The following is a 26,672-nucleotide window of genomic DNA, read 5'->3' as shown; positions in this document are numbered from 1 at the left end:
GGAGGTGAAGGGTGGTCATGATAGCAATGTGAGCAGCTGTGACAAGATGCCAGCCAGCAGTCTCTCTTTTTGCTTACCTTTCAACTCCCCTGCCTCCACCCACCAAAAACATAATTTCCTATATAACACATCACGATTTGCACAAAGAGTTGGCTGGGGCCATTCTTTCTCCAAGCATATATATTAATAGAATATGGTCCAATTACTATTTAGCCTCATGTGCTTGGGACCTCAGTGCATCAACTCAAGCCTCAGCCCATCACACACATGTACAATAAACATTCATAATAGTCTTTTTTCCCCATGGTAAGTAATTGGACATTGAGGGAATTCCCATGAATTGAACAATTACTGAACAAGTTGTAGTGTATAAATATAAGGGAATCTTATTGTTCTATAAGAAATGATTACTTGGCAGATTTCAGAAAATCCCAGAGTTACATGAACTGATGTTGAGTGAAGTGAAGAGAACCAAGAGAATATTAAACACTAACCACATTGTGTGATGATCAACTATGATAGACATATCTTCTCAGCAATACAGTGATCCAATATAATCTCCAAAAAACTTGTGATAGAAAATGACATCCACATTCAGAGAAAGAGCTATGGAGACTGAATGGAAAATTAAACATAGTATTTTTACTTTCTAATTTTTTTTCTCATGCTATTTACTTTTTGTTCTTATTCTTTTTCACAATATGATTAATAGAGTAATATATCAAAATGCTTGTACATGTATAGCATATATCATATTTTTTGCTGTCTTGGGGAGTGAGGAGTAAAGGGAGAAAAGGACAAAAATTGGGACTCAAAATTTTATGGAAAATGAATTGTGAATGTTAAAAACTCTCTTTACATTTAATTGGGAAAAAATACTATTCAGTGAGAAAAAAGAATGATTGTGGTTATTCTCAACTTCCCTTTACTGATTCTCTGTTTGTTTGAATTACTTAAAATGCCAAACCAGTTCCTTTAGATTGTCTAAATAACTAATCCTTTATCATAACTATTTAATTCACATCAAAGAGATAATCATTTGTCTATCAATCAGTTAACCAACATGCATTTTATGAAAAATAGTTTTTAGTCTTACTTTAAGAAGGAAGATGAGCAGAAACTAATAAAAGGGGCATTGCTTAAAATATTACTATTTTTTTCTATTTCAGTGGGATTAACTCTCTTTCTGAAGTTGTCTTTTCAAAATTTCAGAACTCTTTACTTTCCAACCCTGAATTTACTTTGTCAATGCAAACAGACTCCCACTTTCTTTACCCTTCAACTCATTCTTAAATTCTCTACTTTTTTATGCAACATTTTTCTTTCTTTTATCTATTTAATTTCTCTGTTAACCTTTTGTTGGTTTATAAGTGGTTATAAGTGCAGAGTTAATACTTGATTTTTAATGAATTTTGAGCAATTAGAATTAGTAATAATCACATATTATTATTATTATTATTTTTTTTTTGCTGAGGCAATTGGGGTTGTGAGTTGCCCAGAGTCACACAATCACATAGTATTTTGTAAGTGAAAGACAAATGAACTCAAGAACAACTCACTTAGAATAAGTCCCTCATTGAAAAGTGTCTTATATTTCAGTAAGCAAGTTGACTTTGGAGAAGAACTCTTCTATCTCAGTTAATCTTTTTATGCTGGAAAAACACTTATCCATCTATTTTACAGAAGAATTCACTTGGCAATGACCAATGATTCAACTATGACACAGGGATGAACTGATATTTGTAATTTAGTAAGTTTTCTACTAGTCTCAAAATAGTAAATTACTATTATTATTCTGTTCTTTATTATTCACTCTATAAAACTGAACAATTTTCTCAAAGGCAACTTTCATTTTGTTGCTTGCTGACTGTGACCTTTTTCTTTTATATTTTTTTCCTTCCAAATCTATAGTTGTTACACTAGAATTTTCATGTTTGATTCTCTTCAAAGGAAGAACTAATTTTCTAATGGCTATAAATTAACAGAAATCCTTATAAAACTAATTTAATCTTGAATTCACCTAAATGAGTTATAGTTCAATTTAAGAGTTTCAACTTACATAAGGTCTATTAGCTGTCAAGATTTCAAATTTTGGAGTACAATATCCTCAATATGATCATGTTTTAATATATATTTGACAATTATTTGGATTGAAAAATCCTTTCATTTGAAGTAAAATAATTTCTTTATTTAAAGTTTCTGAGAGGATTCTAGGAAAAGTAGGTAAAACAATTCCAAGATTTTCAGGTCTTCCATACTAACATAGTATAACACCTTCGGGTGAATTATAAAATCAAACAAGATTAGGGACAGTCTGTGATCCTCTAGAAACACCTAGTGAAGAATGATTCCAGGATGGAGGTTTGGTCCATATGAAGTACAAATCCCCTTCAGGCTAGTTCCTCTGAAAGAGTAAGCAGTAAGTCCTAGGACTAACTGGATTTTGAGGTAGACTCAGCCCCAGAAACAAGAATTTTATTTCACAGACAACTTGGGGACTTCAGTGTCTGAATCAGGGAAGGTTGAGGGAACCTCTGGTAATAGATGTCAGGCTTACCTGTGCTGCTAAGGTGTGACCCTGGATAAAAAGGAATCAGCTCACTAAATGCAGAAGAAGTGAGGCAGAAATTCCAGGCCAAAAGGGAGAAATGAAGCTGAATTTGAGGCCAGAGTTACCATTCCCCTAAACCCTAAAATAAGAAGTAATTATACAGATAAATTGCTACAAAAATAATTTAAAAAGCAGATAAAGGAGAAAGAACTCAACCACAGAAAATAACTATATGAATGGAGAAGATTGGGATTTATCTTCAGAGAAGGATATAGAAGAAAAAAATCATATCCTACTCAAAGAATAATTTAAAATATTCACATGCTTGTGTGCTATGGCAAATCTAATTCATACATACTCAGATATTTCAAATGAAAAATAGAAATATTTATTCTTAGAATCTTGCAAGACGCAAACTTCTCCAGACTGAACTCCAACCCAGTCTAGCAATGTTAATTTCCACAGAGATTGAAATGAATTACATAGTCGTGACCATAAGAATAATACCTGGAAGTAACATGAACTTGTTAAATTTTGAGCTGAATTTTATGATGGTCACTTTTGCAACTGCTTATAAATGTTTACCCTATTTCATTTCCCCAGATAAACTAAACCTCAATCAATTAGCCTTAGTTAATGATTTTATAAGAAATCATATAATCCCCTCAAAAAGAGATTTGGTTAGAGGTAAGTAATCCATTAAACTAGGATAACCAAAGAAACTTGGCTTCCTCAACAAACAGAGATTAACCAGTGTACAGATCCCTTAGAATGTCTTCAGTTCATTAATTAGTTAGCTTCTTCTAAGAAGTTAAGTAAAGGTCCAGGAGATCAGATATTTCTACTAGAGGAGCAGGTCTTTTGTTCTCCTTTCTAGAGCCTTAATGATTAACACACTCTCAAAATTAGGTCTGGAATTGATGGGGTTTAGGTTTGGGGGCTCCCTTTGGAATTATCAAATGCTTATTCTTGGGAAGTCCTCAGTTTCCCATTTTACTCATGCTCAAAAATAGCTCATAAAAGAATCAAAAAAAGCTTTAAAAATTAGTAACTAAGAAAAGCTTAAAAATAAGAACATACTCTCTTCCCCCACTCCACTCCCCCCCCCAAAAAAAAACTCAATGAAAAAAAAAAACAATCAAATAGAAAAGGAGATCCAGAATCTTAAGGAAACAAATGATTCCTTCAAACTAGAATTGGGCAAGTAAAAAACAATTGAAGATATAAGAAAACAAAAAATAAAATATGAAGAATGAAAAATATATAGAAGAAACTATAAGATATCTCATTTAAAAAACTTATCTTTGAGTTCAAGAAGAAACAAAAATGAAAGGATTACCTGAAAGCTATGATCATAAAAAGAATCTTGACATAATAATGCAAGAAATAACAAGTAGAAATAGAAAAAAAAATCCATCAATCACCCCCTAAAAGAAATCTTCTTAGGAAAATCTACAAGAACATTATAGCCAAATTCTAAAATTCCCAGTTCAAGGGAGAAAATATTTTGAGCAACAATAAAAAATTTAAATACAGTAGAGTCACTATTAGAATTATATAAGATCTAACAGTAGCCTGCCTATCTTGGAACACTATATATTAAAGAATAAAACAAAAAATATGACTGAGGTCATATCTTTTTATAATATCTAGCAAAACTAAGCATAATCCTGAATGAAAAAAAAAGGATATTCAATGAACTGTCAAATTTTTAGGATTTGCTTGCAAAAAGATCTGACCTTATTAGAAATTCTGACATACAAAATCCAAGAGAAATATAAGGGAAACATCAAAGTTTAACTACAAAGGATTCAATAAGGACAAACTCTGTTTATATGTGGAAAAATAAACCACATGTCTGAAATTATTATCAATAATTGGATAATTTGAAAGATTGGGGTAGAGCTGAGTATGATGTGATTCTAAAAAAATCACTCACACCATGTCAGAAACAGAAGAATTAGATAGGGAAGGAGGACTAGTAGTTCTGGAATGGGATAGAAAGGGAATAATACATATATATTTAGAAGGGAATAAAAGTTTTCTAAATTCAGAAGGAAGAGGGTAAAGCAATGAGGAGAGTCGAAGAGGATAAGGGAGGAATTTTTAGAGGATGGGATAAGGAACATAGATTAATGAGAATGTGACAAAGAGGTAAGAATATATATGTGTGTGTGTGTGTGTGTGTGTGTGTGTGTGTGTGTATACATATATATATATATATGTATATATATATATAGTGTATATATATGCATATATATATGTATATTGTATATATATATATACAATATACATATATATATGCATATATATATGTATATTGTATATATATGTATATTGTATATACATGTATATATATATATATTTGGAAGGCCTAAAAGTCTTCTAAATTCAAATAAAAACAAAAGACATAGGAGAAAAGGGAGGGGTGGAGAATAAGAGAGAGAACTTTAGTTGAGGAGTAGTTTAAATAACAGGAAGACAAGGTAGCAGGTGGAAGTAAAACAAAGGAGTCAAGAATGGTAAGAAATAAGGAATATACAAAGTTACATAAATAATTTATTAAGTAAAAAGGTAAGTGTAATAATCATGATCTCAGATAAAGTTAGTTAAAATAGATTTAATCAAAAAAAATTAACAAACTCCACTATATGTCAGTTATATTCATCAGTATTAATTTAGATTATTTAAAATAACTTGACAGCATAAAATTGAAATATTGCTGTGGGAGGAAATGATGGTAGATCTTGGGGAAAAAAGTGTAGGAAAACAGACTTATGAAAGGTGATGTTATCTATCTTCATAAAAAAGAGGGGATAAAAAGCAATCTCTCATAGATACACAAGATAAATTATGTATGATTATTGTTATCTATGTATATATTTTTGTGTGCATATGTATATATAGGTATGTATTTATAGGTATATCTGAGTATAAATGTGTTTGGATATATGCATTTAGGTATATGTATATGTGCATGTTTATGAATGAATGTATATGTGTATATGTGATTATCTTCACACTTAATTATAGCATTCTTCTTTAGGGGAAGACAGAGGAAGGGAGGAGAAAAGAATGAAGCAAACTGTGTACAACAGAAAACAAAAGAAAACTTACAAGGAAGCAAAGAAAAATGGATAACTCTGAACAAAACGACGACGATTTATTTTATAGGTTTTCTTGAAATGGAAATGTATTGCTATATATTTTGATTCTCTCCTATGTTTTGCAAAAGGCATTTTTTTTCTTTTTGTATTTTGTATATAAATTTAAAAATGAATTGAATAAAGGAGGAAAAAATAAAGTTTCTATTTTTATTAAAACTAATACTATCTGATGACAAGTATAGTTTTCCAAAGGGCTTAAGGTATAATCTTTTTTCTATTTCCTTTGTCATGGAAAAATTGTCCATTTTTAACCTAATATTGTAAGAGATCATTTAGTAGATTCTAAATCAGTTTGTTTTATGACTTTGCAAGTTTCTAATTGAGAAGAATTTATTTTATTTTATTTTTTTTTTATAAAAGCAATGAAATGAAGCTGGAAAAATAGTTAGAGGCCCAGGTTGTGAAAAGCTTTAAGCTATAAACTGAAGTCTATAGTTTATTTCATATAAATGAGTCATTGTTGTTTGAATAGCATATGAAATAGACAGCACTGTATTTAAGGAAAATCCCTTTGGCAACACTGCATAGATTGAATTGTAATTCTGAAAGACTTGCAACAGCATCACCAATTATAAGAAGCTGTTTCAGAAGAGCAATCAAGTAGTTATTTTAGTTGTACAAGGTGTATTCTGGATGAAAAGAGTGGACTTTAATTGAACAACTTAATAACCTCTCCTCTTTTGAAGTTCATCCAATCAATATTTCTACCCAATTAAAATTGTGGTAGATCTTCTATATCATTTTTCAGTTTATTCTTCCTACTTGTTCTAGAAGTTCAGCATCTCATTCACCATCTTCTACTTCTAAACATTTTCTATCATTATACTAAGGCATTTTAGTGTTCATATTCATGCCTCCATTAACTCTAGAATGTTCTTCAACTCCTTAAATCTTATGATCTATTTTTTCACTCAATCTCACACAGACATAAAGATGCTTTTACTATTACTCACGGATGCCATTCCATCTCTCTATGCCTCAGTCACAGTAATTATAAAGTGATGCCCTTCTATGAGTGTGCCTGTCCACGTGGATCTCCAAGATATGAATGTCACATGTGATTTCTCTAATAGTTCACTCTTCCCGACAGTGAGGTATGTACTTGCAGGAAAATGCACTTAATAATATGCTTAAAATTTCAGAAATAATTTAGATGGTTTGGAAATGAATTGAAAATGGTTGAAATGAATTAGAAAGGAAGAAAAATTAAAAATGACAGGTGTGCTACTGGACTAAAATATTACTGAAGAATAGAGGAATTTAAGGACTTAATGTTTTTGGTTTTTTTGTTGTTGTTGTTGTTGTTTTTTCTGGGCCTATACCCTGTATACTGGCTGCAATTATCTTTATTATACTTACTCCAGATGGTCTTGAGTTATATAGTCATGGTGGGGAGAATTAAAGTTTTTCTAAGATAACCTTCTTAACCAATGATTTAAAGTTTTCTCATCCCATTACTTTACTTGTATTATTATTACAACTGCTACCTAAATGTTGTGAAAACCGAGACTTTCATTATCACTATTTTTCTGAATCTTTAAAGTTCTGCCTAATTTACTGTTTTTTCTGAATTTCTCAGTTCATCTTATTTATTATATTCTCATTTTACTTAAGTAAGAAATAGGTTGTTCTTATGTCTTATCCTTGCTCTAATTCCTCAGATAGAAAATAAATTGATTAAAACTTTCATGCTAATTATAAAAGTGTTGGAATCTTTACAAATTGTTAAGTCATTAGAGTTGATAGAGACAATAATTATCTAGTTTACCATGGTTCAGCATTATTGATCTGATCCTACAAGGAGATGTTATAGGCCAAAAGAAACAAGGTACTAAGTGGAACTGAGAAACAATGCTTGTGTTCACACCTTTACTCATTGGAGTTCACACATTTGGGAGATTTCAGGGTTTAGTATAAGATATCCAAATTCACACCTCCCTTAATCCCTGCCTCCAGAAGGAGGAGACAACTTTTGGGAGATCAGATAGAGGCTCTTAGCTTCTGTTTAGAGAGTTACTTCGGAACATTCCCAGGGGTTGGAGAGGAGCACTCTGGAAGGAAGCCCACAAGCCCTCTCTCAGAGGCAAGAGAGATTCATTCCATTTTTCACTTGGCTGGCTGGAGGCTGAAGGACAAACCTTGGGATTTGGAGACATGTGGAGGGAGCTCTTGGAACCAACCAGAAAGATAGGCCTTTAAGAAAAACTAACCGGGATATATTGGAGACAATAAAAGATCAGAACTTTTAGCACCTGGTTGCATTGGGGTGATTATTAATTTTAACTGAAACTAAGGCTGCCTCCAGAAAACCTCCCCAAGAAACCTCCTCCTAGAGAGAACCATCATTATTTTAAAGAAGAAGAATACCACATAGAAGAATGCTTGGTTTCATTTTTTTCTGCCCCCCCACCCCCATCCCAATGACATCATTCAGCTTACTGACTATTTGGTATTTTCAGCTATACGGTGAAAATAATAAGATGGGGTAGTCATGTCATAAGAATGAGGGATCATGTATTGGTAGCCATATGGTCCATTAATATTCTTGCAAAGTTATGAGATCTAGAAGACTGTTTCTAGCATACTGGATGGACCCCACAAGTAGATTTACAAGAAGGCATGGATTAAAGTGTTATAGGATAAAAAAAAAACATAGATGGATTGATATCAGCAACTTTTTGGGAAATATTTGCATTGACGAGGTCATCAACTAAAAAGCATTGAAGTACAGATAGGCACTTGATAAAATAAAAATGTCATATAGATATCATTATTTATTTCCATTGTGTTAAACTAAGGTTTAACAGTTTATAACTTCACCAAATTCAAAGTTGTATAATAATGAAGAATCCTGAATCTCCATGACCATATAAAAATAAGTTAACATCTATGAGTTTTGATTTTCTCATCTGTAAAGTAAGATTGTTAGACAGTATAGTCTCTGAAATTCCACCATTTTTCAAATCCAATTATTCCTTATTAATAATAGATACTTAACAAGATATTAAGGTAAAAATGTGAAAACAAGCAAATAAACAAAACAGTCACTAGAGATAGACTTCCTGAGATTGTTTGTCTTCTCAAACCTGCTAAATAAATGTTTAAAGGTAAAACCAAATCTAATTAGTCACTAAAAATCTGATATCCATATGTTGAGGTTCTGTGATACCATAGAGGCATTTAGAGGACCTTTTAAATCTTTTAAATGAATTTTCTAAAGAGATTTTATTTCTTATCAGTTCAGTTAACAGGAAAAGTAAATTTGCCAATTAAAATGTAATGCTTGCCTTTGAATCAATAATTCAAATACATTTTATAGTTATCTGTTTTTGAAAAAAAAAAAAAAACAGTGGAGTAGAAGGCATATTCCTCAGAATATAACATACAGTTGGATAGGAAGTCCACTGGATTAGTCGATTGGTTTTATACGTTGGATAGTCAATACAGAAGAATTATGAGTTATGCCTAGATTAAATGGAGGGGAGTAAGGAATGTATAATTTTTTAGAAACAATGATTTTTTTAAAAAATCCTAAACTGCTTGGTTTAAATAAATAAAATTATTATTATTATTATTATTTTTTAACTTTTCTACTGAAGTTTTTCCATAGGTCCAAATTGCTCTCCAGAATGGTTGGATCCATTCACAATTCCACCAACAGTGTATTAATGTTCCAGTTTTCTCACATCCCCTCCAACATTCATTATTATCTTTTCATATGATCTTAGCCGATCTGATAGGTGTATAGTGATATCTCAGAGTTGTCTTAATTTGCATTTCTCTAATCGATAGTGATTTAGAACCCATTTTCATATGACTAGAAATGATTTTAATTTTGTCATTTGAAAATTATCTCTTCATATTCTTTAACCATTTATCAAGTGGAGGATGGCTTCAATTATTACAAATTTGAGCTAGTTCTCTATATATTTTAGAAATGACGCCGTTATCAGAATCCTTGAATATGGAAAAAAAAATTTTCCCAGTTCTAATCTTGTCTGCATTAGTTTTTTTGTACAAAAACTTTTAAACTTAATATTATCAAAAATATCCATTTTGTGTTGAATAATGATCTCTAGCTCCTCTTTGGTCACAATTTTTGTTTTCTTCTCCACAGATCTGAGAGGTAAACTATTATATCTTCCTCTACTTTGCTTATAATATCACTCTTTATGTCTAAATCATGAAACCATTTCCATCTTAGCTTAGTATATTGTGTTAGGTGATGGTCAATGCCTAGTTTCTGCCATACTAGAATCCATTTTTTTTTCCAGGAGTTTTTGTCAAATAATGAGTTCTTATTCCAAAATCTGTGGTCTTTGGTTTTGTCAAATATGAGATTGCTATAGTTATTAACTATTTTGTCCTGTGAACCTAACCTATTTCACTGATCAAGTACTCTGTTTCTTAACCAGTACCAATTGTTTAGATGACCATTGCTTTATAAAATAGTTTTAGGACTAGTACAGCTAGATTATCTTCATTTACATTTTTTTCATTAATTCTCTTGAAGTTCTTGACTGTTTGTTCTTCCAGATGAACTTTGTTATTTTTTTTTTTTAAGATCTGAATTTGATTGGTATGGCACTAAATAAGTAGATTATTTTATGTAGTATTGTCATTTTTATTATATTGGCTCGTCCTACCTGAACACTTGATTTTTTTTTTTTCAATTGATTAGATTTTACTTTTTTTGAATAGAAAATGTTTTGTAGTTGTGTTCATATAATTCCTGACTTTAACCTTGGCAGACAGACTTTCAAATATTTTATATTATCAACAGTTATTTTAAATGGAATTTTTCTTTGTCTCTCTTGCAACTGGACTTTTTTGGTAAAATATAAAAATGCTGATGATTTATGAGGATTTATTTTATATCCTGCAATTCTGCTAAAGTTGTGAATTGTTTCTAGCACTTTTTTAGTAGATTTTCTAGGGTATTCTCAATATACCATCATATCATCTGCAAAGAGTGATATTTTGTTTGGTTTCCTCATTACCTACTCTAATTCTTTTAATCTCTTTTTCTTCTCTTATTGTCAAAGCTAACATTACTAACATAAATTTGAATAGCAACCTTATTTTATACCCGATCTTATTCAAACTTTGTTATGGGTCAGAACTTGGTACTTAAAACAAAGATTCCTACAAGGTGGTAAGTCAATGGAATTGATAAGATAATGATTATCTAGTTTAGCATAGTGATTAGTCATTCTCTAGTTCAGTACATGTACTTAGTACTTAATATAGTTCTGCAAGATTCACCCCATGATGATGTAATTATAATAGAGTATATAACAGCCAGCAGGGAGTGAGAGACAGATTCATTCACTTCATGTCACACCACCCTGGTGCCCTGCTGCAGGGAACTAAGGCCCATCTCAAAGACTCTCCAGAAAGCTGTCCAGCCCCAGGCAAGGGGATAATAAAGATTTTGGACTTTAACAATTCTATTCTCCTGGTTATCCTTGTGGGGATTATTGAACTGAAGTGAAAGCTGGTCCAGAGACCTCCAGAAAAGCTACACTACATTTTGGTATCTGAATGTGGGACTAAGAACCGACATCTGCGACTCAGAAATTAGGTGAGTACAAAAACAGACAAAAAGTCCTTTATTAAGGACTATAGTAGTGTCTCAGCTGAAATGGGACAAATGTTTAGAAAGGAGCCTTTTCCATTTCAAGAAAAATGTGTTAAAAGCATAATTAAACTCACAAAAAACCGAGGTTTTATTGAAACTTGGGAGCAGATCATTGAACTTTTAGAAACATCATAATATATATCTCCTTGGTTCTCTAAGGAAGAAGAATTAGATCCAAACAAATGGAAATCAGTAGGAGAGCAACTGTGTGATACTGCAGTGATAACAGTCCTAATTCAATTCCTAAAGAAACATTATATACATCTAACTTAAGGAAATTCCATAAGTTATAGAATAAGGAAAAGTAAGAAAGTGCTAGAAGGGGGGAATATTAACAAACTAGGTGAAAAGAATGAAGAATTAGACAAGAAAGGAGTTAAGTACAAGGCTGATGAAATTAAGGAGTATGGTGCTTCACAGCAGGAGCCATTAGGATGTTTCCCATCCCCTGATCTACCCCCCTGAATTAATCCTTCATGGATAGAGGCAGAAGTAGGAGGGGGAGGGGCAGTGACACAATCAACACCACCTATGAAACAGTCTATAACATGATTACAAAAGGCACTAGTTAAAGCTAAAAAAAAAAGGGGGGGGCAGGATGTAGCTGATTTATTAGAAGCATAACCTGTGACTGAATAATTTGATTCTTCAGTCAACAAAGGAGAAGATACACATTTTTTGATGTGGAAAAAATCAAGGATTTGAAAAAGGGTTGCACTCTATGGGGCTATATCGTCTTATGTTAAGTTGGTATTAGAGAAATTATGAAATTTTAACCCCTAGTGATTGGAAATATATAGTAAGGACATGTTTAGAACCTGGACAAAACTTGTTGTGGCTTGTACTCTGAAAGTATAATGAATTATGTAGAATATAAGCCCAACAAAATAGGAAAACTGGAGTTAATATACAAATTATCTTTGACCAACTAGCAGGTAAAGGTCAGTATGAAGACACTTCAGTACAGATTAATTACCCTTTGATAGGATAAGATATTACAGATGACTATATTACAGATAACTTTAGTTCATCCCCATTACATGTTGCTTGCTGATGGCTTTAAATAGATGCTAATGATCATTTTAAGGGAAATCGATTTATTCCTGTACTCTCTGGTGATAGTAATGGGTGATGGATTTTACCAAATGTATTTTTTGCATCTTTTGAAATAATCACATGATTTTTGTTAGTTTGGTTATTGATATAGTCGATTAAGAAAATAATTTTCCTAATAGGGAAGCAGCCCTCCATTCATGGTATGAATCTGACTTGGTCATGATGTGTTATCCAGGAAATGGCTTTCTGTAATATCTTTGCTAATATTTTATATAAGATTTTTACATCAATATTCATTAGGGAGATTAATCTATAATTTTCTTGCTCTGTTTTCTTCCTATATGGTTTAGGTATCAGCACCATATCTGTGTCAAAAAAGGAATTTGGTAGGACTACTTCTTTCCCTATTTTCCCAAATATTTTGCAAAGTATTGAATTATTATTTTTCTTTAAATGTTTGGTAGAATTAACATGTAAATCCATATGTACTTGGAGAATTTTTTTTCTTAGGGAGCTAACTAATACCTTGTTCTAATTCTTTTTTTCTAAAATGGGACAAATGAAATAATTCATTTCCCCTTCTGTTAACCTGGACAATTTATATTTTTACATGTATTTCTCCATGAACTTAGATTATTAAATTTTTTGACATAAAATTGGAGAAAATAACTCCTAATTTTTGCTCTAATTTTCTGTTTATTGGAGGAAAGTTCTTGCTTTTCAATTTTCAAACTAAAACTTTGATTTTCTTCTTTCCTTTTTTATTCAAATTAACTAAAGGTTTATCTGTTTTGTTTTATTATCACAAAACCAACTCTTAGTTTTATTTATTTATTCAATAATTTTCTTACTTTCATTTTTTAATCTTTCATTTTATTTTCATAAGTTCAAATTTAGTATTTAATTGAGGGTTTTTAAATTTGTTTGTTTATTTGTTTTTAGCTTATTTAGTTGTAAGCCCAATTCTTTGATCTTCTCTTTCTCTATGTTATGCAAATAAGCATTAAGAGATATAAAATTTCCCTTTATAACTTCTTTGGCTGCATCCCACAAATTTTGGTAATGTTGTCTTATTATTTTCCTTCTCTTGGATGAAACTATTGATTATGTCTATGACTTTTTGTTTCACCCATTCATTCTTTAGGAGTAGATTATTTAGTTTCCAATGAATTTTTGGTCTATTTTATCCTGGCCTTTTATTGCATGTAACTTTTTATTGCATCATAATCTGAAAAAAATGGATTTACTATTTCTGTCTTAATGCATTTGATTTTGAGGGTCTTAAGCCCTAATACATGATCAGTTTTTCTATTGGTTCCATGAATCACAAAGAAAAAAGTATACTTCTTTCTGTCTCCATTCAATTTTCTCCAAGGATCCATTATACCTAACTTTTCTTTTTTTTGTTTTTTTTTTATTTAATAATTACATTATATTGACACTCGTTTCTGTTCCGATTTTTTTTTCCCTCCCTCCCTCCACCCCCTCCCCTAGATGGCAAGCAGTCCTTTATATGTTGGATATGTTGCAGTATATCCTAGATACAATATATGTTTGCAGAACCGAACAGTTCTCTTGTTGCGTAGGGAGAATTGGATTCAGAAGGTATAAATAATCCGGGAAGAAAAACAAAAATGCAGATAGTTTACATTCGTTTCCCAGTGTTTTTTCTTTGGGTGTAGCTGCTTTTGTCCGTCATTTATCAATTGAAACTCAGGTCTCTTTGTCAAAGAAATCCACTTCCATCAAAATATGTCCTCATACAATATCGTTGTCGAAGTGTATAATGATCTCCTGGTTCTGCTCATTTCACTTAGCATCAGTTCATGTAAGTCTCGCCAGTCCTCTCTGTATTCATCCTGCTGGTCATTTCTTACAGAACAATAATATTCCATAACATTCATATACCACAATTTACCCAGCCATTCTCCAATTGATGGGCATCCATTCATTTTCCAGTTTCTAGCCACTACAAAGAGGGCTGCTACAAATATTTTGGCACATACAGGTCCCTTTCCCTTCTTTAGTATTTCTTTGGGATATAAGCCCAATAGAAACACTGCTGGATCAAAGGGTATGCACAATTTGATACTTTTTTGGGCATAATTCCAGATTGCTCTCCAGAATGGTTGGATTCGTTCACAACTCCACCAACAATGCATTAGTGTCCCAGTTTTCCCGGATCCCCTCCAACATTCATCATTATTTTTCCTGTCATCTTAGCCAATCTGACAGGTGTGTAGTGGTATCTCAGAGTTGTCTTAATTTGCATTTCTCTGATCAATAATGATTTGGAACACTCTTTCATATGAGTGGTAATAGTTTCAATCTCATCCTCTGAAAATTGTCTGTTCATATCCTTTGACCATTTATCAATTGGAGAATGGCTTGATTTCTTATAAATTTGAGTCAGTTCTCTATATATTTTGGAAATGAGGCCTTTATCAGAACCTTTAACTGTGAAAATGTTTTCCCAGTTTGTTGCTTCCCTTCTAATCTTGTTTGCATTAGTTTTATTTGTACAAAGGCTTTTTAATTTGATGTAATCGAAATTTTCTATTCTGTGATCAGTAATGGTCTCTAGTTCATCTTTGGTCACAAATTTCTTTCTCCTCCACAAGTCTGAGAGATAAACTATTCTATGTTCCTCTAATTTATTTATAATCTCGTTCTTTATGCCTAGGTCATAGACCCATTTTGATCTTATCTTGGTATATGGTGTTAAGTGTGGGTCCATGCCTAATTTCTGCCATACTAATTTCCAATTATCCCAGCAGTTTTTATCAAATAATGAATTCTTTTCCCAGAAGTTAGGGTCTTTGGGTTTGTCAAACACTAGATTGCTATAATTGACTATTCTGTCTTGTGAGCCTAGCCTTTTCCACTGATCCACTAATCTATTTCTTAGCCAATACCAAATGGTTTTGGTGACTGCTGCTTTATAATATAATTTTAGATCAGGTACAGCTAGGCCACCTTCATTTGATTTTTTTTTCATTAATTCCCTTGAGATTCCCGACTTTTTATTGTTCCATATGAATTTTGTTGTTATTTTTTCTAGATCAATAAAATATTTTCTTGGAAGTCTGATTGGTATAGCACTAAATAAATAGATTAGTTTAGGGAGTATTGTCATCTTTATTATGTTCGCTCGGCCGATCCAAGAGCACTTGATATTTTTCCAATTATTTAAGTCTGACTTTATTTGTGTGGAGACTTTTTTATAATTTTGCTCATATAATTCCTGACTTTCCTTTGGTAGATAGATTCCCAAATATTTTATGGTATCAACACTTATTCTGAATGGAATTTCTCTTTGTATCTCTTGCTGTTGGGTTTTGTTGGTGATGTATAAAAATGCTGAGGATTTATGGGGATTTATTTTGTAGCCAGCTACTTTGCTAAAATTATGAATTATTTCCAATAGCTTTTTGGTAGAATCTCTGGGGTTCTCTAGGTATACCATCATATCATCTGCAAAAAGTGATAGTTTGGTTTCCTCATTGCCTACTCGAATTCCTTTTATATCTTTCTCGACTCTTATTGCCGAGGCTAGTGTTTCTAATACGATATTAAATAATAATGGTGATAGTGGGCAACCTTGCTTCACTCCAGATCTTACTGGGAAAGGTTCCAGTTTTTCCCCATTGCATATGATGCTTACTGATGGTTTTAAATATATGCTCCTGACTATTTTAAGGAAAAGTCCATTTATTCCTATGCTCTCAAGTGTTTTTATTAGGAATGGATGTTGGATTTTATCAAATGCTTTTTCTGCATCTATTGAGATGATCATGTGGTTTTTGTTTGTTTGGTTATTGATATAGTCAATTATGCTAATAGTTTTCCTAATATTGAACCAGCCCTGCATTCCTGGTATAAATCCTACTTGGTCATAGTGTATTATCCTGGTGACAATTTTCTGTAATCTTTTTGCTAATATTTTATTTATTTATTTATTTATTTTTTTAAGTTTTTTTTAATTTAATAATTACATTATATTGACACTCATTTCTGTTCCGATTTTTTTCCCCTCCCTCCCTCCACCCCCTCCCCTAGATGGCAAGCAGTCCTTTATATGTTGGATATGTTGCAGTATATCCTAGATACAATATATGTTTGCAGAACCGAACAGTTCTCTTGTTGCGTAGGGAGAATTGGATTCAGAAGGTATAAATAATCCGGGAAGAAAAACAAAAATGCAGATAGTTCACATTCGTTTCCCAGTGTTCTTTCTTTGGGTGTAGCTGCTTTTGTCCGTCATTTATCAATTGAAACTCAGGTCTCTTTGTCAAAGAAATCCACTTCCATCAAAATATGTCCTCATACAATATCGTTGTCGAAGTGTATAATGATCTCCTGGTTCTGCTCATTTCACTTAGCATCAGTTCATGAAGGTCTCTCCAAGCCTCTCTGTATTCATCCTGCTGGTCATTTCTTACAGAACAATAATATTCCATAACATTCATATACCACAATTTACCCAGCCATTCTCCAATTGATGGGCATCCATTCATTTTCCAGTTTCTAGCCACTACAAACAGGGCTGCTACAAACATTTTGGCACATACAGGTCCCTTTCCCTTCTTTAGTATTTCTTTGGGATATAAGCCCAATAGAAACACTGCTGGATCAAAGGATATGCACATTTTGATAATTTTTTGGGCATAATTCCAGATTGCTCTCCAGAATGGTTGGATTCGTTCACAACTCCACCAACAATGCATTAGTGTCCCAGTTTTCCCGCATCCCCTCCAACATTCATCATTATTTTTTCCTGTCATCTTAGCCAATCTGACAGGTGTGTAGTGGTATCTCAGAGTTGTCTTAATTTGCATTTCTCTGATCAATAATGATTTGGAACACTCTTTCATATGAGTGGTAATAGTTTCAATCTCATCCTCTGAAAATTGTCTGTTCATATCCTTTGACCATTTATCAATTGGAGAATGGCTTGATTTCTTATAAATTTGAGTCAGTTCTCTATATATTTTGGAAATGAGGCCTTTATCAGAACCTTTAACTGTGAAAATGTTTTCCCAGTTTGTTGCTTCCCTTCTAATCTTGTTTGCATTAGTTTTATTTGTACAAAGGCTTTTTAATTTGATGTAATCGAAATTTTCTATTCTGTGATCAGTAATGGTCTCTAGTTCATCTTTGGTCACAAATTTCTTTCTCCTCCACAAGTCTGAGAGATAAACTATTCTATGTTCCTCTAATTTATTTATAGTCTCGTTCTTTATGCCTAGGTCATAGACCCATTTTGATCTTATCTTGGTATATGGTGTTAAGTGTGGGTCCATGCCTAATTTCTGCCATACTAATTTCCAATTATCCCAGCAGTTTTTATCAAATATTGAATTCTTTTCCCAGAAGTTAGGGGCTTTGGGTTTGTCAAACACTAGATTGCTATAATTGACTATTCTGTCTTGTGAGCCTAGCCTTTTCCACTGATCCACTAATCTATTTCTTAGCCAATACCAAATGGTTTTGGTGACTGCTGCTTTATAATATAATTTTAGATCAGGTACAGCTAGGCCACCTTCATTTGATTTTTTTTTCATTAGTTCCCTTGAGATTCTCGACTTTTTATTGTTCCATATGAATTTTGTTGTTATTTTTTCTAGATCAATAAAATATTTTCTTGGAAGTCTGATTGGTATAGCACTAAATAAATAGATTAGTTTAGGGAGTATTGTCATCTTTATTATGTTCGCTCGGCCAATCCAAGAGCACTTAATATTTTTCCAATTATTTAAGTCTGACTTTATTTGTGTGGAGACTTTTTTATAATTTTGCTCATATAATTCCTGACTTTCCTTTGGTAGATAGATTCCCAAATATTTTATGGTATCAACAGTTATTCTGAATGGAATTTCTCTTTGTATCTCTTGCTGTTGGGTTTTGTTGGTGATGTATAAAAATGCTGAGGATTTATGGGGATTTATTTTGTAGCCAGCTACTTTGCTAAAATTATGAATTATTTCCAATAGCTTTTTGGTAGAATCTCTGGGGTTCTCTAGGTATACCATCATATCATCTGCAAAGAGTGATAGTTTGGTTTCCTCATTGCCTACTCTAATTCCTTTTATATCTTTCTCGACTCTTATTGCCGAGGCTAGTGTTTCTAATACGATATTAAATAATAATGGTGATAGTGGGCAACCTTGCTTCACTCCAGATCTTACTGGGAAAGGTTCCAGTTTTTCCCCATTGCATATGATGCTTACTGATGGTTTTAAATATATGCTCCTGACTATTTTAAGGAAAAGTCCATTTATTCCTATGCTCTCAAGTGTTTTTATTAGGAATGGATGTTGGATTTTATCAAATGCTTTTTCTGCATCTATTGAGATGATCATGTGGTTTTTGTTTGTTTGGTTATTGATATAGTCAATTATGCTAATAGTTTTCCTAATATTGAACCAGCCCTGCATTCCTGGTATAAATCCTACTTGGTCATAGTGTATTATCCTGGTGACAATTTTCTGTAATCTTTTTGCTAATATTTTATTTAAGATTTTAGCATCAATATTCATTAGGGAGATTGGTCTATAATTTTCTTTCTCTGTTTTCAGCCTACCTGGTTTAGGTATCAGTACCATATCTGTGTCATAAAAGGAGTTTGGTAGGACTCCTTCAATCCCTATTTTTTCAAATAGTTTATATAACATTGGAGTTAATTGTTCTTTAAATGTTTGGTAGAATTCACATGTAAATCCATCTGGTCCTGGGGATTTTTTCTTAGGGAGTTGATTGATAGTTTGTTCTATTTCTTTTTCTGAGATGGGACTGTTTAGGATATTTACTTCTTCCTCTGTTAGTTTGGGCAAGCTGTATTTTTGGAGGTATTTTTCTATTTCATTTAAGTTGTCGAATTTATTGGCATAAAGTTGGGCAAAGTAACTCCTAATTATTGCTCTAATTTCCTCTTCGTTAGTGGTGAGTTCTCCCTTTTCATTTTTAAGACTAACAATTTGATTTTCCTCTTTCCTTTTTTTAATCAGATTTACTAAGGGTTTGTCTATTTTGTTGGTTTTTTCATAGAACCAACTCTTAGTTTTATTAATCAATTCAATAGTTTTTTTACTTTCAATTTTATTGATCTCACCTTTTACTTTTAGAATTTCAAGTTTAGTGTTTGACTGGAGGTTTTTAATTTGTTCCTTTTCTAGCATTTTTAATTGCAAACCCAATTCATTGACCTTCTCTTTCTCTATTTTATACAAATAGGCCTCTAGAGATATGAAATTTCCCCTTATTACCACTTTGGCTGCATCCCATACATTTTGGTATGATGTCTCATTATTATCGTTTTCTTGGGTGAAGTTATTAATTATGTCTATGATTTGCTGTTTCACCCAATCATTCTTTAGTATGAGATTATTTAGTTTCCAATTATTTTTTGGTCTACTTCCCCCTGCTTTTTTGTTGAATGTAATTTTCATTGCATTGTGGTCTGAAAAGGATGCATTTACTATTTCTGCCTTACTACATTTGAGTTTGAGGTTTTTATGTCCTAATATATGGTCAATTTTTGTATAGGTTCCATGAACTGCTGAAAAGAAAGTGTATTCCTTTCTGTCTCCATTACATTTTCTCCAGAGATCTATCATATCTAACTTTTCTAGTATTCTATTTACCTCTTTGACTTCTTTCTTATTTATTTTGTGGTTTGATTTATCTAATTCTGAGAGTGCAAGGTTAAGATCTCCCACTATTATAGTTTTACTGTCTATTTCTTCTTGCAGCTCTCTTAGTTTCTCTTTTAAGAATTTAGATGCTACCCCACTTGGTGCATATATGTTTAATATAGATAGTGCTTCATTATCCATGCTACCCTTTAGCAAGATATAGTGTCCTTCCTTATCTCTTTTAATTAGGTCAATTTTTGCTTTAGCTTGATCTGAGATCAGGATGGCTACCCCTGCTTTTTTGACTTCACATGAAGCATAGTAGATTTTGCTCCAACCTTTTACCTTTAACCTGCATGTATCTCCACGCTTCAGGTGTGTTTCCTGTAAACAACATATTGTAGGATTCTGGCTTTTAATCCATTCTGCTAACTGCTTCCTCTTTATGGGGGAGTTTACCCCGTTCACGTTTATGGTTAGAATGACCAATTCTGTATTACTTGCCATCTTGTTAACCCCGGTTTATGCTTTCCTCCCTTCTTTCCCCTTTCCCCCCCTTCCAAGTATTAAGCTTGTGAGCACCCCTTGCTTCTCACAGCCCTCCCTTTTTAGTATCCCTCCCCTCACCTTAGAGTTCCTCCCCCTATCTTACCCCTTTCCCTCCCAGTTCCCGTATTCCCTTTCGCTTAGCTTATTCCTTCCCTTTCCACTTTTCCCTTCTCACTTTTCAATGAGATGGGAGAAGTTTCACCATAGATTGAATATGTCTTAAGATTTTTCACTTAAAGCCAATTCTGAAGGCAGTAAGATACCCACTATATTCATCCCCCTCCATTCTTTCTCTCAGATATAATAGTTTTCCTATGCCTCTTCATGAGATGTACTACCCCCACTTTACCCTTTTTCTGGTACAATGTCTTTCCACATCAATTTCTAGAACAAGGTATACATGTATTCTTTATACATCTATATAGTCAAAATATAGTTCCCAAGATTAATCTTTACCTTTTTAGATTTCTCTTGAGTTCTATATTTGTAGATCAATATACCTAACTTTTCTAAAATTCTATTTATCTCCTTAACTTCTTTCTTATTTATTTTGTGCTTGGATTGATTTAGTTCTGAAAGTGCAAAGTTGATATCCCCAATTAGTATAGCTTGGCTGTCTATTTCTTCTTGCAGCTCTCAACTTCTCCTCTTGGAATCTGGATACAACAACACTTGGTGCATCTATGTTTAGTATTAATATAGCTTTATTATCTATGGTACCCTTTAGCAAGAGATAGTTTCCTTCCTTATTTCTTTTATCTAGATCTATTTTTGCTTTTGATTGTTCTGAGATCAGGAGTGTTATCCCTGATTTTCTTTCTTCACATGAAGGATAAAAGATTCTGCTTCAGCCTTTTATCTTCACTCTGTATGTGTCATTCTGCTTTAGAAGTGTTTCTGGCAAACAACATGCAGAATTCTGGCTTTCGATGTAATCTGTTTCTACTTTACAAGACAGTTTATCCTTTCTACATTCAAAGTTAAAATGAGGACTTCCGGCCAAGATGGCGGAGAGGAGGCACATAGCTGTGTAAGCTCTTCATTTTCTCTCACTATCCATTTCATTACAAGCCTCTGAATTAATGCTTGACTGAAAAAAAAAACCAAAAATAGTTACCAAGAGAAGCCATCCTTGAGATTCACCAGGAAAGGTCTGTTTTTGCTCGAGGGTGGGGACAGTTTTAGATCGGGTGCAGGCTGAGGGCAGCAGCTGAGAGCACGGGAGCAGAGCTGAGAGGGGGAGGGGAGTGACCGCAGCAATTTCTTCGCGGAGAGCTTTGCTACAGAATTGGATATTTTGCCCTGGCAGCAAGTCAGCAGCCCAGCAGAGAAGCTAAAAACACCGGGGGGGGGGGGAGGTGAAGAATACAACCCCAAACAGCTGGAGTCTCTCCGGACCTGGCCACCCCTCCCCCACAGTGTCTCAGCATGCTCTTGGGGTCTCACAGCACAGGCCCAGCACAATGTCGCTAGTGCCTCACTGCTGCCCCCGCAGTCTGTAGAGGAAGCGCAGTAACACCACTCAGCCCCTCCCCCAAAGAAAGCAGACACCATTTAGGGGTTTTTTCTTTGTTTTCTTTGCTAGTTTGTCTTTGATTCTTTGACCAAATGAGCAAAAAATTGAAGAGGACTTTAACCCTTGACAGCTTCTATACAGAGAGAGAGCAGACTCTAAACCCTGAGGAGACTAAAAACAGACTGTCTCCAGGTGAATCCCCAAAGGAGGAGATCATCTGTTCCTCATCAGAGATGAACTTCATAGAAGAAATTAAAAAGGCTCTCACAAGATAGCTAAAAGAAAAATGGGAAAAGGAGAGGGAGGCTTGGCAAGAGAGGCTGGAGAAGTCATCCCACTCATTTAAAGACAAAGTGGATAAAAAAATTAAATCCTTGAAAAATAGGATTAGTGAACCGGAAACAGAAAATAGCTCTCTAAAAAACAAAATTGGCAAAATGGAAAAAATTCCATAGAACAAAAGAACTCAATTGGACAATTAGAAAAAGATATTTAAAAAGTGAGGGAAGAAAATACTTCATTGAAAATCAGGTTCGAACAAATGGAATTAAATGACTCTAGGAGACAAGAAGAATCAGTCAAGCAAATCCAAAAAAATCAAACAATGGAAAAGAATGTGAAAGAAATGTGAAGACAACAGACCTGGAAAACAGATTCAGGAGAGACAATCTGAGAATCACTGGACTCCCAGAAAAGCATGATGAAAAAAAAGAGCCTGGACACCATTTTCCAGGAAATTATCAAAGAGAACTGCCCAGAAGTCATAGAAACAGAGGGTAAAATAGACATTGAAAGAATTCATCGATCACCTACTGAAAGGGATCCTAAAATCAAAACACCAAGAAATAGAGTGGCCAAATGCCAGAACCCTCAGATGAAGGAAAAAATACTGCAAGCAGCTAGAAAAACCCAATTCAAGTATCGAGGAGCCACAATAAGGATCACCCAGGATCTAGCAGCATCCACATTAAAGGATCGAAGGGCCTGGAATATGATATTCTGAAAGGCTAAGGAACTTGGTATGCAACCAAAAATAACTTATTCAGCTAGAATGAGCATGTTTTTCCAGGGAAGAAGATGGACATTCAATGAAGTAAGCGAATTTCACCTATTTTTGATGAAAAAGCCAGAACTGAACAAAAAGTTTGATCTACAAATATAGAACTCAAGAGAAATCTAAAAAGGTAAAGATTAATCTTGGGAACTATATTTCGGCTATAAAGATGTATAAAGAATACATGTATACCTTGTTCTACAAACTAGAGATGGAAAGGACATTGTATCAGAAAAAGGGTAAAGTGGGGATGCTACATCTCATGAAGAGGCAAAGGAAACCTATCACGTCTGAGAGAAAGAATGGAGGGGGATGAATATAGTGGGTATCTTACTGCCTTCAGAACTGGCTTTAAGAGAAAAATTTTAGACATATTCAATCTATGGTGAAACTTCTCCCACTTCATTGAAAAGTGAGAAGGGAAAAGTGAAAAGGGAAGGAATAAGATAAGTGGAAGGGAAAACGGAAACTGGGAGGGAAAGGGGTAAGATAGGGGGAGGAAATCTAAGGCAGGGGGAGAAATACTAAAAAGGAGGGGTTTGAGAAGCAAGTGGTACTCACAAGCTTAATACTGGGAAGGGGAATAAAGGGGAAAGAAAAGAGAAAAGCATAAACCGGGGTTAACAAGATGGCAATTAATACAGAATTGGTCATTTTAACCGTAAATGTGAACGGGGTAAACTGCCCCATAAAGAGGAAGCAGTCAGCAGAATGGATTAAAAGCCAGAATCCTACAATATGTTGTTTACAGGAAACACACCTGAAGCAGGGAGATACATGCAGGTTAAAGGTAAAAGGTTGGAGCAAAATCTACTATGCTTCAGGTGAAGTCAAAAAGGCAGGGCTAGCCATCCTGATCTCAGATCAAGCTAAAGCAAAAATTGATCTAATTAAAAGCGATAAGGAACGGCACTATATCTGGCTAACGGATAGCATGGATAATGAAGCAATATCAATATTAAACACATATGCACCAAATGGTGTAAGAATCTACATTCTTAAAAGAGAAATTAAGAGACTGCAAGAAGAAATAGACAGCAAAACTATAATAGTGGGAGACCTCAACCTTGCACTCTCAGAATTAGATAAATCAAACTACAAAATAAATAAGAAAGAAGTCAAAGAGGTAAATAGAATATTAGAAAAATTAGATATGATAGATCTCTGGAGAAAATGTAATGGAGACTGAAAGGAGTACACTTTCTTTTCAGCAGTTCATGAACCTATACAAAAATTGACCATATATTAGGACATCAAAACCTCAAACTCAAATGCAATAAGGCAGAAATAGTAAATGCATCCTTTTCAGAGCACGATGCAATGAAAATTACATTCAACAAAAAGCCAGGGGAAAGTAGACCAAAAAATAATTGGAAACTTAATAATCTCATACTAAAGAATGATTGGGTGAAACAGCAAATCATAGACATAATTAATAACTTCACCCAAGAAAATGATAATAATGAGACATCATATCAAAATGTATGGGATGCAGCCAAAGCGGTAATAAGGGGAAATTTCATATCTCTAGAGGCCTATTTGAATAAAATAGAGAAAGAGAAGGTCAATGAATTGGGCTTGCAACTAAAAATGCTAGAAAAGGATCAAATTAAAGACCCCCAGTCAAACACTAAACTTGAAATTCTAAAAATAAAAGGAGAGATCAATAAAATTGAAAGTAAAAAAACTATTGAATTAATTAATAAAACTAAGAGTTGGCTCTATGAAAAAACCAACAAAGTAGAAAAACCCTTAGTAAATCTGATTAAAAAAAAGTAAAGAGGAAAATCAAATTGTTAGTCTTAAAAATGAAAAGGGAGAACTCGTCACTAATGAAGAGGAAATTAGAACAATAATTAGGAGTTACTTTGCCCAACTTTATGCCAATAAATTTGACAACTTAAATGAAATAGAAGAATACCTCCAAAAATATAGCTTGCCCAAACTAACAGAGGAAGAAGTAAATATCCTAAACAGTCCCATCTCAGAAAAAGAAATAGAACAAATTATCAACCAACTCCCTAAGAAAAAATCCCCAGGACCAGATGGATTTACATGTGAATTCTATCAAACATTTAAAGAACAATTAACACCAATGCTAAATAAACTATTTGAAAAAATAGGGATTGAAGGAGTCCTACCAAACTCCTTCTATGACCCAGACATGGTACTGATACCTAAACCAGGTAGGTTGAAAACAGAGAAAGAAAATTATAGACCAATCTCCCTAATGAATATTGATGCTAAAATTTTAAATAAAATATTAGCAAAAAGATTACAGAAAATCATCCCCAGGATAATACACTATGACCAAGTAGGATTTATACCAGGAATGCAGGGCTGGTTCAATATTAGGAAAACTATTAGCATAATTGACTATATCAATAACCAAACAAACAAAAACCATATGATCATCTCAATAAATGCAGAACAAGCCTTTGATAAAATCCAACATCCATTCCTAATAAAAACACTTGAGAGCATAGGAATAAATGGACTTTTCCTTAAAATAGTCAGGAGCATGTGTTTAAAACCATCAGTAAGCATCATATGCAATGGGGAAAAACTGGAACCTTTCCCAGTAAGACCTGGAGTGAAGCAAGGTTGCCCACTATCACCATTATTATTTAATATCGTATTAGAAATATTAGCCTCTGCAATAAGAGTCAAGAAAGATATTAAAGGAATTAGAGTAGGCAATGAGGAAACCTAACTATCACTCTTTGCAGATGATATGATGGTATACTTAGAGAAACCCAGAGATTCTACTAAAAAGCTATTAGAAATAATTCATAATTTTAGCAAAGTAGCTGGATACAAAATAAATCCCCATAAATCCTCAGCATTTTTATATACCACCAACAAAATCCAAGATTAAGAGATACAAAGAGAAATTCCATTCAAAATAACTGTTGATAGGATAAAATATTTGGGAATCTATCTACCAAAGGAAAGTCAGGAATTATATGAGCAAAATTACAAAAAAATTTTCCACACAAATAAAGTCAGACTTAAATAATTGGGAAAATATTACGTGTTCTTGCATAGGCCGAGCGAATATAATAAAGATGACAATACTACCTAAAGTAATCTATTTATTTAGTATTATACCAATCAGATTTCCAAGAAAATATTTTAATGATCTAGAAAAAATAACATCAAAATTCATATGCAATAAAAAGTCGAGAATCTTAAGGGAATTAATGGAAAAAAAAATCAGGAGACAAGATTGCGGAGCAGGCACACACGACTCTCTAAGCTTCTCTTATTACCCTCATAAACAACTATTTAATCCAGTCTCAAAAATAACTCTTCACTGCTTAAATTCATGAAGATAAGAAGCACTACAATTTACCAGCCGATCCGGAAGCTTGCCAGGAAAGGTTTGTCCTGAGGGGCCAGGAACAGACTAGCACAGGCAGTGAGAGGCTAGTGTCCTGAGCAGACCAGGGGCAGGGGTGATCTCTGTGGCTAGTGAAGTTATAGGGACCACTCTGCTATAAG

This window comes from Antechinus flavipes, chromosome 1, assembly GCF_016432865.1.
Source record: "Antechinus flavipes isolate AdamAnt ecotype Samford, QLD, Australia chromosome 1, AdamAnt_v2, whole genome shotgun sequence".
Lineage (NCBI taxonomy): Eukaryota > Metazoa > Chordata > Mammalia > Dasyuromorphia > Dasyuridae > Antechinus > Antechinus flavipes.
The sequence above is the reverse complement of the archived record's forward strand: the minus strand, read 5'-3'. Positions refer to the sequence as shown.